This window comes from Seriola lalandi, unplaced genomic scaffold, assembly GCF_002814215.2.
Source record: "Seriola lalandi dorsalis isolate HSWRI2012SDOR001 ecotype SW California unplaced genomic scaffold, Sedor1 jcf7180002050280, whole genome shotgun sequence".
Classification (NCBI taxonomy): Eukaryota; Metazoa; Chordata; class Actinopteri; order Carangiformes; family Carangidae; genus Seriola; species Seriola lalandi.
Window position 1 is genome coordinate 71,176 of NW_019520833.1, and position 15,074 is coordinate 86,249.

The 15,074-nt window shown below is 40.9% G+C and overlaps 1 protein-coding gene across 3 annotated transcripts in view; it reads left to right on the plus strand.

Moving 5' to 3' along the window:
- The window catches only part of ncoa3 (nuclear receptor coactivator 3), a 32,340-nt gene that overhangs the window by 2,944 nt on the left and 14,322 nt on the right, over positions 1-15,074 (plus strand). The window lies entirely within an intron of this gene.

Below are 15,074 nucleotides of genomic sequence, written 5' to 3' on the forward strand. Positions count from 1 at the left end.
CTCTCTGTGGTTAGATCGCCTGATTGATAATCAAGTGAGCATAAATTTAGTGGCATTACTGACATTTAGCTTATACTCGTCAAGCTGTTGAACATGTCAACAATACAATTAAAATGCAGGATATATTTTTGTGAGATTTTTATCAAACAGACTAATAAACTAATAAGTCTAAGGAGCTTAAATGGCAGATAATCAGGCTGATTTAATTTATTCAGTGATAGTAGATCCTTGATAAAGTTGGGCACACTTTTGAGCTATATCTCGTCCCACTATGTTGTAAACACTGCACATATGCTTTATTATAGATGTGTATGGAAACACAGTAGGTCCAAACTGCATTTTCAGTATGCTGAATTAAAAACAGCTTGTTTCTAAATGAGATTCCCTTTTCAAAAATGACCTCTTAACACTGACTGGTATCAGACAGAGAGGAGAAGAATAAGTAGAGAGCCTGCCTCTTTTGTGTGGCAGGGCCACTTTTGATAACTGTCTCTAGTCTGTCTTTGTCAAGCTGCATTTTTGCCTTGCTGATGTCTGAATAGATGGCATTCCTTTAGTGTTTCGTCAGTCTGTGTGCCTTAAGTGAGACCGAGAGACAGAGATAACAAGTTTCGTTTCAAAGAACTGCCAATCGGTCATATGGTATGTATTCAATTTAAGATTAATAGCTGTGTGGATGAGCAGTTGCTCTGAGAGGACCCTTGATGACACGTAGAGCTAAAAGGACAGCCCGATTGTTTCACCTAATTGAAATATGACCCCTTGGTCTTAGTACCTTTTTGTTAGGTAGTAGTACAAGGAGTGCAGGCTTAAGCTGCTTTTACACATGCGATGTAGCTCAACGTTACCTAGAGGAAATGTATGTGACAGCACAAATGTCCGAATCAGTTGGACCGGACGTTAAACAGGCTCTACACTACCAACTCCCGAGTATAAAGTCCATGAAATGTCCGATTAAGCCCATGTGTTAATAGAGTAGGTAATTGTCTGGAGAATTCACAGCGGGTGAGGGGGCATGTTGATGACATCTCTATCATAAATGTGCTGTAAACAAAACACTAAGATTTCAGTCGCATATTTCTTACAGGACGTCCTGCCTCCTCCGCGCTCTACCCAGGCACCACCTGGGTGGCAACACATCTTACTTACCTACCTATTATTTCTTGAGATGTGTGTCTAAACTGTTGGTCAGGTGAAATAAAAAGTGCATTATGCAACTTCTTTGTGGTCCATTCTTAATGTAAATATTTTTAATAATGCACAATGTACAGAGGTAGAGTTTACAGCATTAGTTCTCTGAGAAACTCATTCACATCCAAGCAAAATTAGTATTGTAACTGAAATATCTGTAACTGAATCGATATTGAGGCGAATCAAATCAAATTTGGAATCGCATTGACCTTGTGAGTTAAGTTGATTTGGGAAATCAGTGGTGATACCCTGCCCTAACAGACAATCTCCCAGGCGACTCTGGACAATGACCGGACCTGAGACTGAATATGAGAAAACAGATTTAGTCAAGGGAAAACACCAGAGTTGTTGAATCTGACTGATACCTCAGAACAAGGGCTTATCATTCAGGGAAATCACATTTCTTTACACTTTCAGTAATCATTTTTTCATCAGTGTTTATGGTATTTACCTTGGCTGGTTTCCAAGTCAGGTTATAGTATTCACCAGTTTTGCAGGATTCTGTGAAACTTTGCTCTGTGCCAGTTAGACTTGACTCTGACTCGGCATTGGAGGCTGTTTTACAACCAGGTTTAAGAATACAAAAGTTTCCTGTGGTCAGCTCAAGCTGTGTAAAACATCCTGTTTAGTCCTCACATCTCAAGGTCACTCATAGAGTGACGGGGATCTTCTGTATTTGTGCTTGTTAAAGTGTTTATACCTCCCGCTGTTGTGTTGGTGTGGTAATACTCAACAGGTAGGTTTGCTTATTTTTCTGCGTAACTCTCTAGAGCTAATTATCGAGAACTGTGCTCAACAAGACAGTCGTGTTTCCAGTGCTAAAATATTTACAGCTACTTCGCCCAAACAAGTAAGAGTGAGAGTATGAGATGAGAGCTGCTGAAACCAGATTGTTATTCACTATTCAGAGGAAGCTGCAGCCAGTCTGCTGGGTCCTAAGTCAAGCGGTGCAGTTTGCACTCTGACTGTATTTGAAGTCACATCTCATTCATCCTTCGGTCCCCTCTTCTTCAACTCTGAGGTAATACCCAAGTGTTAGGCTAGCTGAGCCATATGTGAGCCATGCACACTTCTAAAAGCCAAACGGGCAGCCTGAAGCAATCATTGCACCCAATTCCAGTTTATAACCAGCAAAGATTTGGAACAGTTCACTCTCTGTAGTCCTCGTTGATTGGACGAAGGCAAGAGTTTATTAGGGAAGGGGGTGCCAAGAGCTTTGTCCCCCCTCCCCTCTTTGCCCTTCCTCTTTAACTTGCACTCCCCCTTTAACTTTCGCTCCCCCAGCTGAAGAATGCTCGTAAAACGGGTTCACCTGAACAAGCCAGTGGGAGGGTAGCTCCCTAGCCTAGTTTTGTTACCATTGTAAAATGTTAGCAGGACCTTGTTTGTGTTTTGTTTAGGGCCCCCTTTTATAAAAAAAAAAAAAAAAAAAAAAGAAGTGCTTTGGAGGAGAGACAGCAAGGGTGAAAAAAAGTTTGGTTTGTGAGATAACTGCAACCAGATGCTCTCTCTGTCTGTTATTCAGCATAAAGAGAAGGAGAAAGAGAGGCCAGTGAAGACGGGAAGAGAGAAGTGACATTGTCATTTCTGGGTGAACTTCTCATCTGCTACATGGACCATCTCCACCCTCTCCCTGCCTTAAGTTTTCTCTTCCCATCTACAGTATACTCTCCCTCTGTGGAGTACATAAGAATTGAAAAAGGTGTGTTTGGCCTGGCAAAATAGTAAGTTTGCAACCAAAATAACAACAGACTTAAACTTCAACCGCTGCAGGGTACAATGGTTCCAAATTTTCACAAAGCTTACCTTCACTGCCCCAAAACAAAACAGTGTAATTGGATGGTTGCCTTTGTTTCCCATATTTACATTGTTTTCCTCTTTCTGTCTGTACATCTCTAAGATGAAACTGTTTGATGTTGGACTTATGTGGCAGTAGGGTGTGGTTTCTGGGTCTGTCTGGATTGAGAGGCAGCTGTGGCTGGCATGGTGCTGCAGCAAGTTGTAAGAGGATATGAGACCACGCGAGCAGGGACCGTAGGGGGACTGAGTGTCTCCTAGCTTACATTTCACCTGCAACTTGAAAGTTTCTTTCATTTAAAGAAATTAGCACATACTGCAGTGAGTATGCAGACATTTTCTCACAGCACTGTGCTAGAAAGAATTTTGAATTTTCCACAAGTGCTTTATTGCAGCCTTGAGTTCAAAGAAAAGTCAAGTCGTGAATGACAACCTTCCACGCCATCATTAAAGCCCCAGACATACTACAGCATGTCAACACTGGCAAGGCATGTGTCAGATAATTTATTAGTATTCTTTTTTTCTACAACACTTATTCTTAATTGGGCTGAATTTTTTTTCCCCTGCTTTCTGAATAAAGTGGAAAATGTTCCTTTCAGCATTACTGCTCTTCACTGTGCCTGGTGACGTATCCCCTGTTTATGTGGCTTGTCGTTAAGGCAACACTCCAATCAAAAGGTTGCTGCTCTGGAGCTTACCGTTGTCCCCAGAATAGCCGAGCTAACACTTGCCTCCTGACATTGCCACATCACATCAAGCTTTGCACCAGTGGCAGAGTTCATATACCAAACAACACTCACAAAAAGCTGGACATTAGTGCAGTGTTTCGTATGGTGGCGGCTCTACTTTTGGCAAGTGCCAAATATGCGCTCATATATGCTCATCCGATTGCTATTGCCATACTGGAACAAGTGATTCTATATGACTGCAGTATGACTAAAGTAGGAGAAGTAAGGGTCCCTGTTCAATTAGCACCACAGTAACTAACTTGTTCCACATGGTCACCTTTGAAATCGAATGAAACATTATTTAAAGCAATTTATGAGTTTGGAGATGGTAGAGTTTTGACAGATCTGGGGGCCAAAAACACAGTCACTGTGGCGGACCAGAACAAGTGTGTGGATCAAGTCAACCGGCATAGTTTTGTAAGCTGCAGTAAATTTCCTTGATCAGATGCACAAAGATGGTAATCACAGGTAGTGTAACAAGGATACAAGGTTCACAGTTTCTCACAGATACTCACTGTTTTCAGCTGCGCTTGAAGAAAAACAAGCTGATTAGAAGATGGATTATTTTCTTCCTTAGGCATTGTATGTACGTTGTCTGTCAGTTTAGCCTTTTCTTTGTTTGTTTTTTTGTTTTGTTTTTTATAAAATCTAAAATCTAATAATTGAATGTCATATTTCTTGCAATCATATCCTTTTACATAAAACTGAATTCAAGGGAGTGAAAGGTTGTAGTGTTTTTTATAGTGTTACATTTGGAAGACTAGTTGTTAGTAGTTGAGCAGTCCAGCTTACATAATTTATTATTTGCTTTCCATGTAAGCAGGATGCAACATGCAAAATTTCTATTAAAGCAATAAGTCCGTCATTATGGTGAATTGCACTAATGGATTTTGTTTAATTGCTTAAAGACACGATTATCTACAGTACACTCAAAGCAGACATTTTAAATGTTTGAGTTGTGAAGTCTGAAGAAACCGTGGCCTGTAAGGTAGAAGATGCTGCATTTTCCTTGTCCTACAGATATGATTGTGTAAACATTTTGAGTTCTATTTATGTGGTGTAATTTTACTACTGTAGGAAAAATATGTTCATTGCAGCCCAGCAGTTCTACAAACAACATGTGCTAACACGTTACAAATGAGCTTTTATGCATGGCAGTGGATGTGTCTGACAGGAACCTGCTGTGTGTTCTTCTAACTGAGAGACAAAGAAAGACATTTATGAATGCTGCACAATTATTTTACTTGCATATAGGTGTTACCGTTGTGATCAAGATTATGGTCTCCACAGTTAAATTTGACCAGGTGCAGTATTGATGCATTGTGTTAAGTCCACGTTCAGGTTCAATTAAACACATTTTTACTCCAAATTTGAGGAACAATGGTCCAATTTCTTGCTGCACAGAATTATTAAAGATACGTGAGGCTTTAAGAAGAAAACAAAACAAACTGATGTCATTTGAAGCCCAAGAACAGTGAAGCAGGAGTTCGGCATTCAGTTTCTGGTAGAGATCTGTCATTATTAGTGAGAAAAGATGGAAAGAAATTTTCCAACAAAGTAAATACATGTGTGCAAGTTTTCTTGCTACTTGACTACAAATAAACTAAACTTAAATAAGACTTTAGAAGAGCTGCAGTCAGTATAGTGACAAGGAATTCCAACAGCAGTAAATACAAAACATTTAAACGGCTGGAGGCTGGAGCCAGTTAGATGCATTTTGTAAATACGTGGGGTCCCAACACCAGTTTGACAAAACTCTCCCCTAACTCAGTTTGTTGACATGTGGACTACTACAGGATAATCTTTGAGTTGACAAGAGTTGAGTCCACTCCAAGTACCTTACAGAGTTTCACATGGAAACATCACAAAAAGAACAGACTGCTGTATATTTTCTTTTGTTCATACTTTCAGTTTGATGGCTTGAAAGCATCTCTGAACCCAGCAAATTGGATTTCATTTGAAACAGTATGCTGGTCTACAGGAACAATCACCCTGAATGTGTTTTTGTTCAGTCAAAACTACGAAGCAAGGACTGGCGTGTGTCTGCTCGATCAGTGTGTGTCAGCCTTTCCCCACTCCCTTACAGTGTGAGGGCCTTGATTAGCAGTGCAGGCTTAATCACTCAGCAGATGGGAACAGAGTGCAGTGTCACCAAGACAAAAACAAACGCACAGTTGGATTATGGTTCAGCGTGTGTGTTTGTGTGTGTGTGTGTGTGTGTGTGTGTGTGTGTGTGTGTGTGGTCAGACTGAGCAGCTCTGATTTGACTCATAAACAGATTCTCGAGTGTTGTGAGCAGAGTTCCTCGTTCCTTTTTGCCCCATTTGCTTTCTCTGTGTGTCTTTCAACACTTGGTCCTTGTGACCCCTGTATCCAGCCTGTCCTCATAAGTCATTTAAACACACTTTTAATAGTGTTAACCTAGAACTGAGCAGCATGTGGTGCTGGTGGCAGAATGTGTGGCCAGCTCTGTAAAGCATTGTCAATAAGGAAAACCAAAGCATACCAGTACCCAAAGATGAGGTTTATGTTTTGTCTTTTTATAATCCATAAAGATCTGTGGGGTTTTTTTTCTATGGGATTGAAACAAAGCAAACTCAAATACTCTCTATTTGTCAGACTGTGAAATGATCTTCATGTGATTCTCAGTTGTTATTTATTTTATTTATTTGTTTATCTGCTGTGGTTAACAGCTCATCACACTGAGAGATAAATGACAGCAGGTATTGATAGTTTTCTAAAAATGCATTGCAGTGAGAATGGAAAAAAAAAAAAACAGTTCTGCTCCTGCTCTCCGTTACCCCTCGTACCTCATTTCTTTTTTCATCTTTTTTTTTTACCTAGGCTCTGTCAACACATGAAACTGGCCAGTTGAAAGAAAGGAAAAGGAGTAGTAAGGGGAAAAATGAGAGATGGGGGGGTTGTAGTTCAGAAACTGGCGTCAGACCATCTTTTGAGTGGAATTCTTTGCGGGGGTCAGAGTTCAGCCACTGCAGTGTGGCGCTGTGATTGGCTGAGGAAAGGTGAAATGAAAACCACAGTAAACTTTTGACCCCGGCTCAGGAGCTCTGCAGGAACGCCCAGCTCCAGCTCTGGTGTGGTGGAACAGAGCCGGCTCTCTTCCTGTGTTTACTCCACCAATCCAACAGGGACGGTGGGGAAAGGAGGAGGGGGGGGGAATGAGGGAGGAGAGAAAGACACAAGAGCAAGAGGGAGGGAGGGAGGGAGGGAGGAAGGGAAGAGAGAGAAAATCGTCAGAGCTGTGCTGCGGTCTGAAAATGAATATATGCCGTTTTACATAAAGGCTCAGTTGAAACGTTTACACAAGCACACAAACTGCTTCTGAAAAGCAAAGTTAAATCCCAGCACCGTATTTGTATCAACATGAGGTCATTTAAAAATATGGGCAAAAGTAATTACAATGGTTGACATATCTTCACACTGAATTATCTGTGGCTTTGTGAGATCTGTCTTCCCGCTGCATCTGTATCAGTTGCTAGTGAAGATGTGTGCGTTATCAGACTGGGCAGCATGGAAGCTGATCAGGCCCCGGAGCTCTGGCTCCCCAGATAAAAGACTGTTTAGCCATTGATTAATGAGCTAATTTCCATAATATTAGCCCTGTGTGATCACAGCCGCCTGCATTTTGTTTGGTCACTGTGGTCTCCTTTGGACGATGCTGTGTCCTCCCTCTTATCACCTCCCTGTACACACCAACATGTCAAGCTTATGGAAAATATGAAGGGATTGTTAGAGATGCAGCAGTAAAGTGGTGCTGTGCAGTGAGTTAGCTGGTTTAATCTGTGCCCGCGTGGGTCCTTTCCTGTTCCTTTCTGTTCTTTGTCTGTATTAATGATGGATAGTTGTAGGAGATGCATGTGTGTGACACACACACACACACACACACACACACACACACACACACACACACACAGTGGAATCTGCCACCTCTTTGTTTCCACCTTCATTTATTTTCCCTGGTTTTTCTACACGTTGCAGTTTGTGTGAGAAAAATGGGGAGATGCACACACAGCCTGTCTGAGCTCTGTGTGTGTTGTGTGCGTTAAGCGAGGGTGGGGGATGTTTTTTCTAGGGGGAGAAGCAACCCTATGAAGGCAGTTTTCCCTCTGCTTTGAACTACCTTCTCTCCCTCACCACATTCATCTATGGACATTTTGTACACTTCAAGTTTGAGGAAAAAGCTACTAGAACAAATAGCTGTTTTGTGTTTGTTTTTGTTTTTATGTGTATTGTGAATTTCATATATGAGGAAATTAATCTAATATATTCTAATATAATTGGTGTCACAGTATGTTGCACATGGGTTGAGCAGTGTTTTCATTTATCGATAATTCTCCCCACATTCATTTTTCATCCTCAAAGTTCATGTCTGACTTAGATTATTAGATTTAGAAATTGCTCACATGTACAGAACAAAGCTGACCTTTTACACATTTGCTTTTCCCCCCCGTATTTTAGGCTTTGATTGGTCAATTAAATTGAACCCTCAGGTTGGATTTCATGTTCTCATTGATGCTTTTCTGAAATGCTTCACAAACTTCAATAAGCTTGTGTGAGGGTGTGTCTCTGTCTGCTCTTATATTTGCGTCACCACCGTGGCTTTGAAAGGTGTGCTTTATGCCACTGTGAACTGCTCCTTGTGTGACTTTAATATTAACTCTAAATTCGTCACGCTTGTTGAGGCTTTTCATTTGAAAGACTTATCTAAAGTAGTTTTCACATATGAACTCCAGACGCTGTCCGGAGCTGCTCTTTCACACACAGTAGCACACAACTGGAAGTTGTCCGTGTGAGACACGTTCTCACCTACTGGAAATACTCCGTTTGGTTGAGGTGAGGGGTGGCGTCTGGGTAGAGTGCGTGGGATGAGGATAGAAACGTCACCATCACGCCCACTCGCTCATTGCAAATTCTTTAGACAATGACCTGCTCTAGTCACATATGGGCTCAACTGGACTTTACATTGACTTTGTACTTGGGTTCTGGTAGGGTAAAGTCCGTTTAATGTCCTTTTCAACTGATTTGGATATTTGTGTTCACACATACAGCTCCTCTGGGTAATGTCTAGAGAAGTTCAGGTTTGCAGTGCATTCGGGAAAACAGCTGAAGTCAGTGAAGTTGGTAAAGCAGACATGAAACAAATTAGGCTTTATGTTTTTTTTTTTTTTACTTTTGTCAGTATAGTTTCACAACTCAGACATGGTTTCAATGAACCTTCACATTAAAAATATGCCGAGGAACAAAGTGACAAAAACATATTGCTTTCCACCAGACTCACTACAGACAAACGTCCCTTATGTTTGTTTTCAGTCCTGTTTTGCAGCTTTGCTGGAATTTCACAGCTGCCTCGGCATCTAAATGGAGGCTTTCTCTGAACAATTTACAGCTTGGCTTTTTTTAAAATCCACACTTGTACACACATGCTTGACATATGTCCTCCTCATCCCCATCCTCTAGTGTCATTGTGTGGCGGCACTCTCCATCTTGCCATCAAAACCCCCTGGCTCCAGTTTAGTCCCATTTGCCCATATTTCATTAAAATCATGTGTAAAGCTGGCAAGAAAAGAGCAATAAGCTGTTTTCACCAACAACAACTGGGGTGCATTTGACTCTATGAGAAATGTTTGCTTCTGGAAGTTATCTTCCCTCAGAATTAAGAGGGAATCCCCAAAATGTAAAGATGATAGATGGCTGCAAAACAAAGTGAAATTTGGTTCTAAATTATATGAAGCAAGAGCAGCAACGTCATCCATGGCTCCATTGTTCTTCCTGCCATCTAGCAATGCTAAAAAATGATTGGTTCTAGCATCGTCTGTTCATCTACAATGCAGAACTAATTAACCATCTCAAAAAACTTTAGAGGTCCAATTTCTTTTTTGTATTTTCTAATTTTACTGACATGACTATCAGCAGTCAAAGTATTTGATTTATGTTCACTTTCATTGACTCAAACTGATGTAAGTTTCTCAAGGGAACACCTCTTTTTAATTGCGCTTAAGTTGATTCTTTGTCCTTTCTTCCTTGCTCCGGGCCATAAGGACACAGTGCTTTTGGGTATGGACGTGCATATCCATGTGTCACATATCTCACCATTAGGGGTCTCACTCACTAAAGTGAAAACATCAAGAAGGATAATTTGCAATTACCCTTTGCTAAACCCTTCCCCTGTCCAATCATAGTGTTTTTCCCCTATGAAAGCACAAGAGCAAAAGTGCATAGAATGGATTTAACTGTGTGATTGCCCACTCTTAAGTAAGCTACTAACATTAGCATGCTTAGCTCTCTTAGCTTGTGGATATTTTATTTCTCAGTAGAACCATACGCATTTCCTTTTCTTTGTCACAGCCTTAGAAGTAGATTGTGACAGCATCCTACCTACAGTACAAAGCTACTTCCAGCGCCAAACATTACAGTGTTTCATTCACACATTATGCTGCATGCCACTGACAGACTCAAATACACTGTGGAAAGGTTGTGCTTTATTTAGATTCATTTGGTTGCACAGTTAGTTGCACAAGAATAATTCAGTTGAGTGTCGTTAACAAGCTTCACAGGATGCTCCTCGTCAACTGCTCATTGTTTTTGGACAGTATTTTATTTAGCGTAACATTATTAAACAACACATGCCTGTGATACATCAAACCAATTATAAAGGCAGCCCATTCTAAATTTACTACTGCTACTTTGCTTTCCGTTTAGCTCACAGGGTCTACATCTCCTAATGGCTTTTTTTTTCTTTGTACATGTAGGCTTCCAGTTAAGACTTTGTGTTGGTGTGAATGGGTTCCTGTCATTTAAGTTTGCCACAAACTTGTTAGTTTTGTGATCACACTCAATAAGTTAAGAACAGAAATCTGTAAATACTCAGAGGTCTACCTTAAAACATCTATCTATCTATCTATCTATCTAAAACTCAAGGTGTATCTTTGGCAAAGAGAGAAAATTACACATGTGATCCAAATATACAGTAAACTTTTTAATTTGCATTATTTTAAATAATTTTTTAAGTAAATATTCAGTTTTCTGCATGACTGAAGTCCACGAGGGCCCAGTTTGCACATCGGCAATATGTGCATTACGCGAAACATGGCTTCAAAATTACCCAGGATTTGTTGTTAAATAAAGACATTGAGGCTGGGATTGGCGTGAGCTCCAATTGCACCCAGTGTATAGTTGGTTGTATGCTCAGCAGGAGGTGGAGAGCTTCTTTGAAGGAAAAACAGGAAGTCATTCTGTCCTTTTGTTTCCTTTTTGCACTTGATGTCCCAAACTCTAGTGGACACCTTTTGTTACTTTATTACCTAGCTGCGTGTGTGCGTGCGTGCGTGCGTGCGTGCGTGCGTGCGTGCGTGCGTGCGTGTGTGTGTGTGTGTGTGTGTGTGTGTGTGCGTGCGTGCGTGTGTGTGCGGGTCTTTGCCTGTGTGTGTGTGCGCATTGAAGTAATGATGCAAAATGCTTCTAGTAGCTCAGTTCACGTCCTTCAGCTTCATTGTTGTAGTTTTTCAGTATTTTACTGGGTTTTTTTCAAAACCCTCAAACTATTCTTTTTCTCTCTCTCTCTCTCATACACACACACACATACGCAGTTATAACAGATATAATAAGGACAGTTTGGGTACATGAGTTTTGGGTGTGTTTTGGGGGTCTATAACTGTGTGTATGTGGGCCCAGTTTGTTCTTTGTTTTGGGTGGGTCAGTGTTTATTGTTGGGCCTGCCGCTCTTTGTCACAGGGGGCTCAGATTGCAGGCTTCATTTCAGGCTGAGCAGGAATGTCCTCCTCACTATTCTGGTCCTGACTGACGGACTGACACTGCTGCTGTTCTGGCCTTTTGCCAAACGCCTTTTATATCAAAATCATGTATTTTTATAACACTAACTGAAATATCTGATTGCGCAGAGTGCAGAAAAACGAAATGTCATTGAGTACAACAAAGTTTACCTCATCTCATCAGCCTCACATCTGAGAGAGGATAGGCACATTTGTTTAAAGATCCACAGGGGTGATTGGCTCTCGAGCTTATACCTGCTAGGCATATAGGAAAAACAACACAAGTCTGTATTCTGTAATGTCTTCCATTCAAACATATTTTAGCCAATGAGGAATGTTGGCATTTATGAGGAGAGTTGTTTCTCTCTCTCACACACACACACACACACACACACACACACACACACACACACACACACACACACACACATAAGCTGTGTGCAAAATCATTCTCTGAGAGAAAATGAAAATCAGGAGACAGATACTCTTATGTCCCTGGAGTTTCTCACTGTGCTCCCTTTATTTCCTCATATGAGTGAGGTCATGCTTGATTGGAGAGTTTCCAGGCATGCGATAGATAATCATGCCGTTTAACTACTTGTTTTGTAACACATGGTTGGTATGGGAGTGGCTGCAATGTTTGCAGGTAGTTTCGAAGGTATGAGGATGTAAAGCCCCTCACAGTCAAAGGGGTTAGTTATACAAGAGATTGTGTCTCTTCCCTGCCCCCCCCCCCTTAGTTTTGACCAGCTGAACAAGTGAATTCATTTTCAAAGTTCGTTTACTGACAAGTTAAAGGAAGCACAGTCAACACGAAACACTGAAATATTGTCCATAAAAAAGTATATCCACATGTAATTACACGTGAAGTGTACAAGTGCCCCAAGCTACATCAGATGTTGATTTGAGTATCTCATGAGCCTCTCAACAGTCGGGTTTACAGTCGAATGAGCATTACCAATCTCAAGACTTTCAGTGAGCTGTGTGACAGTGTTAACCACTTTCCCACAGAGCCACTGACTGCAGCTGCAAATCAGAGCCAGTATTTCAATGTCACAACAAAGTTTCTTTTTTTTTTCCCAAATCAACAATGTGGCTGATTGTTAAAAACAGAAAAGATTAAAATGTTCATGTTAAAATGAGCGTTGTACAATCCAGTCACAGCTCTACAATGAAATAAGGCTTTAGCCATTTGAAATGGTTAAAAAGTAAAAACATTGAAAATCAATATGTGGCATTGTAATATTGTGGCAGGCCGCCAATAATTAAAGACCAATTAGACTGTGGCAGAGGACTTCAGGCATCCTTCAATGTGGCCTGGGATACATTTGCAATCACATGCTAAAAGAATCAGGCTACATTTGGCCCAGACCACCTCTGAATGTTGTCTGAGCGATTGGATCTCAGATCTTAAATGCGTCCTCAATGCGTTTTGGGTGCGTTCACACCTGAACTTAGAGCTGTCCACTTGTGATTGGATCACATGTGACCCATGTTAATGCCAGGTCTGAGCGGGGCCTCTGGGTGCTCCTCCAAATCAGACCTGACTAGCAGCAGCAACCTGCAGCTTCACTCCCTGCTGCTTCAGTGATGATTTCACACAACTCAGCATTAGACACATGTTGCATATTAGCATTAATATTTTATTTTGTTTGCAATCCCAGTGATTTGTTATCGGCACTGCACTGAAAGCTTAGACCCACTGAGACTTTCTGTATTAAAATAAAAAGGCATCAAACAAGTTAAGCTAATAAACTATATCAAAGTCAAAGAACTAGAATTGCTACCAATATCAGATTTTTCTGAATGATATCCAGCAGCTCTGTGAACTGTGTCTCTGCTCTCCTCCCCTCCCCCTCCCTGTTCCCCTTCCTCCTCCCCCTCTTTATTCTACTAAATCTGCCCTGACTCCTCCTCCACCTCCTGCGGTCCATATTCATTCGACTCAAGCTCACATCTCTTGGGTCTGAATTACATTTAAGTTCTAGGAGTTAAATGTGCTGTGTGTTTGTAGCTGTGTGTCAGTAAACAAGGACAGAATCTGCAGGAATTAACTAAGTTTCAAATAAATGAAAGTGAAGGGTTTAAAAATAACTTAAACATTAGAAAAATATGCTTAATAACATTCACATGTTGCCTTTTCACCACGGTTTCTGTGAACTCTTCATTTGTTGTATTGGTGTTAGAAAAAGCCGATTTTATTATTAAACTGTTTGGACAGCTGACAGAAAGAGAACGCTTTTCTCTCTTTCACTGTGTTAAATTATTCAGCTGCAGTATTAGCTCAGTAGCAGGACTGCGTTTTGGACTAATGTGATCAGTGGTCTGTGGTGGAGGATCCCACGCACACACACACACACACACACCAGCTGTGGACAGAGCAGGTAGCAGGCCTCTAACTGCTGCCTGTTTGTGGCTGTGATTATTGTGAGCTAAACTTAGGAGTAATAAAACTAAACCTGAATGGAGGCATCATGATTTTTTTTCTGTTAAGGAGCTGAAACATTTTTCAAATCCAAGTTTGTTTGTTTTTCAGTGAAATCTGTTGTTTCTCTTTAGCCTGCCCTTGGAGAACAGCAGTAGTTGAAAAGTAAATCTTTAAGTCACACATGATTGTGTTATGAAGAATTTGTGTTTAGAGCTGTGTGATTATTGGATTTCATGAAGGGCTTGACAGGCTTATCTGTGGCAGTGGGATGATGGTGCTAAAGGTCAGTGGTTTTGGAGCAGCTTGTACCAAAACACAGAGGACTCTTCCAGTGTGTGGGCCAGGGCCATATGACAGGTCCCTTGATATTAAAATGTGGCTAGAAAAATCCTAAGTACACAAAAGTTATTATATATTGAAGTGTAATATTGTAACTGCTGCTTTGAATTGACAAACTCAAGAAGGATTCATTTCTGTTGCCATGATGAAAGCTTATCCAATTGCTATGATGAGAAAACACAAAACACCAGAGGGCCTTCTTTACTGTGATTAGGAATACGATGGTAAAGTACTGAGGCTTATGAAGGCACATGTGTAGTGTCTGACTAACGTCTCTCAAAGTAGTTTTAGCACTGTCAAAGAAAGCAAGAAAATAAATGGTGGCAATGAAAGGTGACATGCTCAGTTGCTTCATGGTTTCTATAAATAGTGACAGAGCAACAAAAAGAGGACTGATTAGTTATTTGCACAGTGAAGAGAGGTCTTTGACCAGTCACAGTTTACATTTATTGTTAGCAGTCATTTGATAACATTTTTTCAGGAATGTTCTGACCTCTGTGAGAGTGGTGTCATGTGCACACGGCCTTCTTTTTTCAGCTAAGCTATGGAAAGCTTCTGGTGGCCAGCGGCAAACATACATGGTGTGAGTAGGAACCAGGACGACAGGGAAAAAGAGACCTGATAAACAGAATATGTAAATAAGGAGGATGAGTGGCCACATTTCCAGGAAAGGGAAGTGATGACGCAGTGGAACGGGCTGAGGGGAGGACACAAACAGGATGTGTTCTGCTGTGGCTTCCTGTGCAATTTTAGAAATCAGTTTTTTCCCATGAATTTCTGTGAAAGCAAAAAAACCCTAAA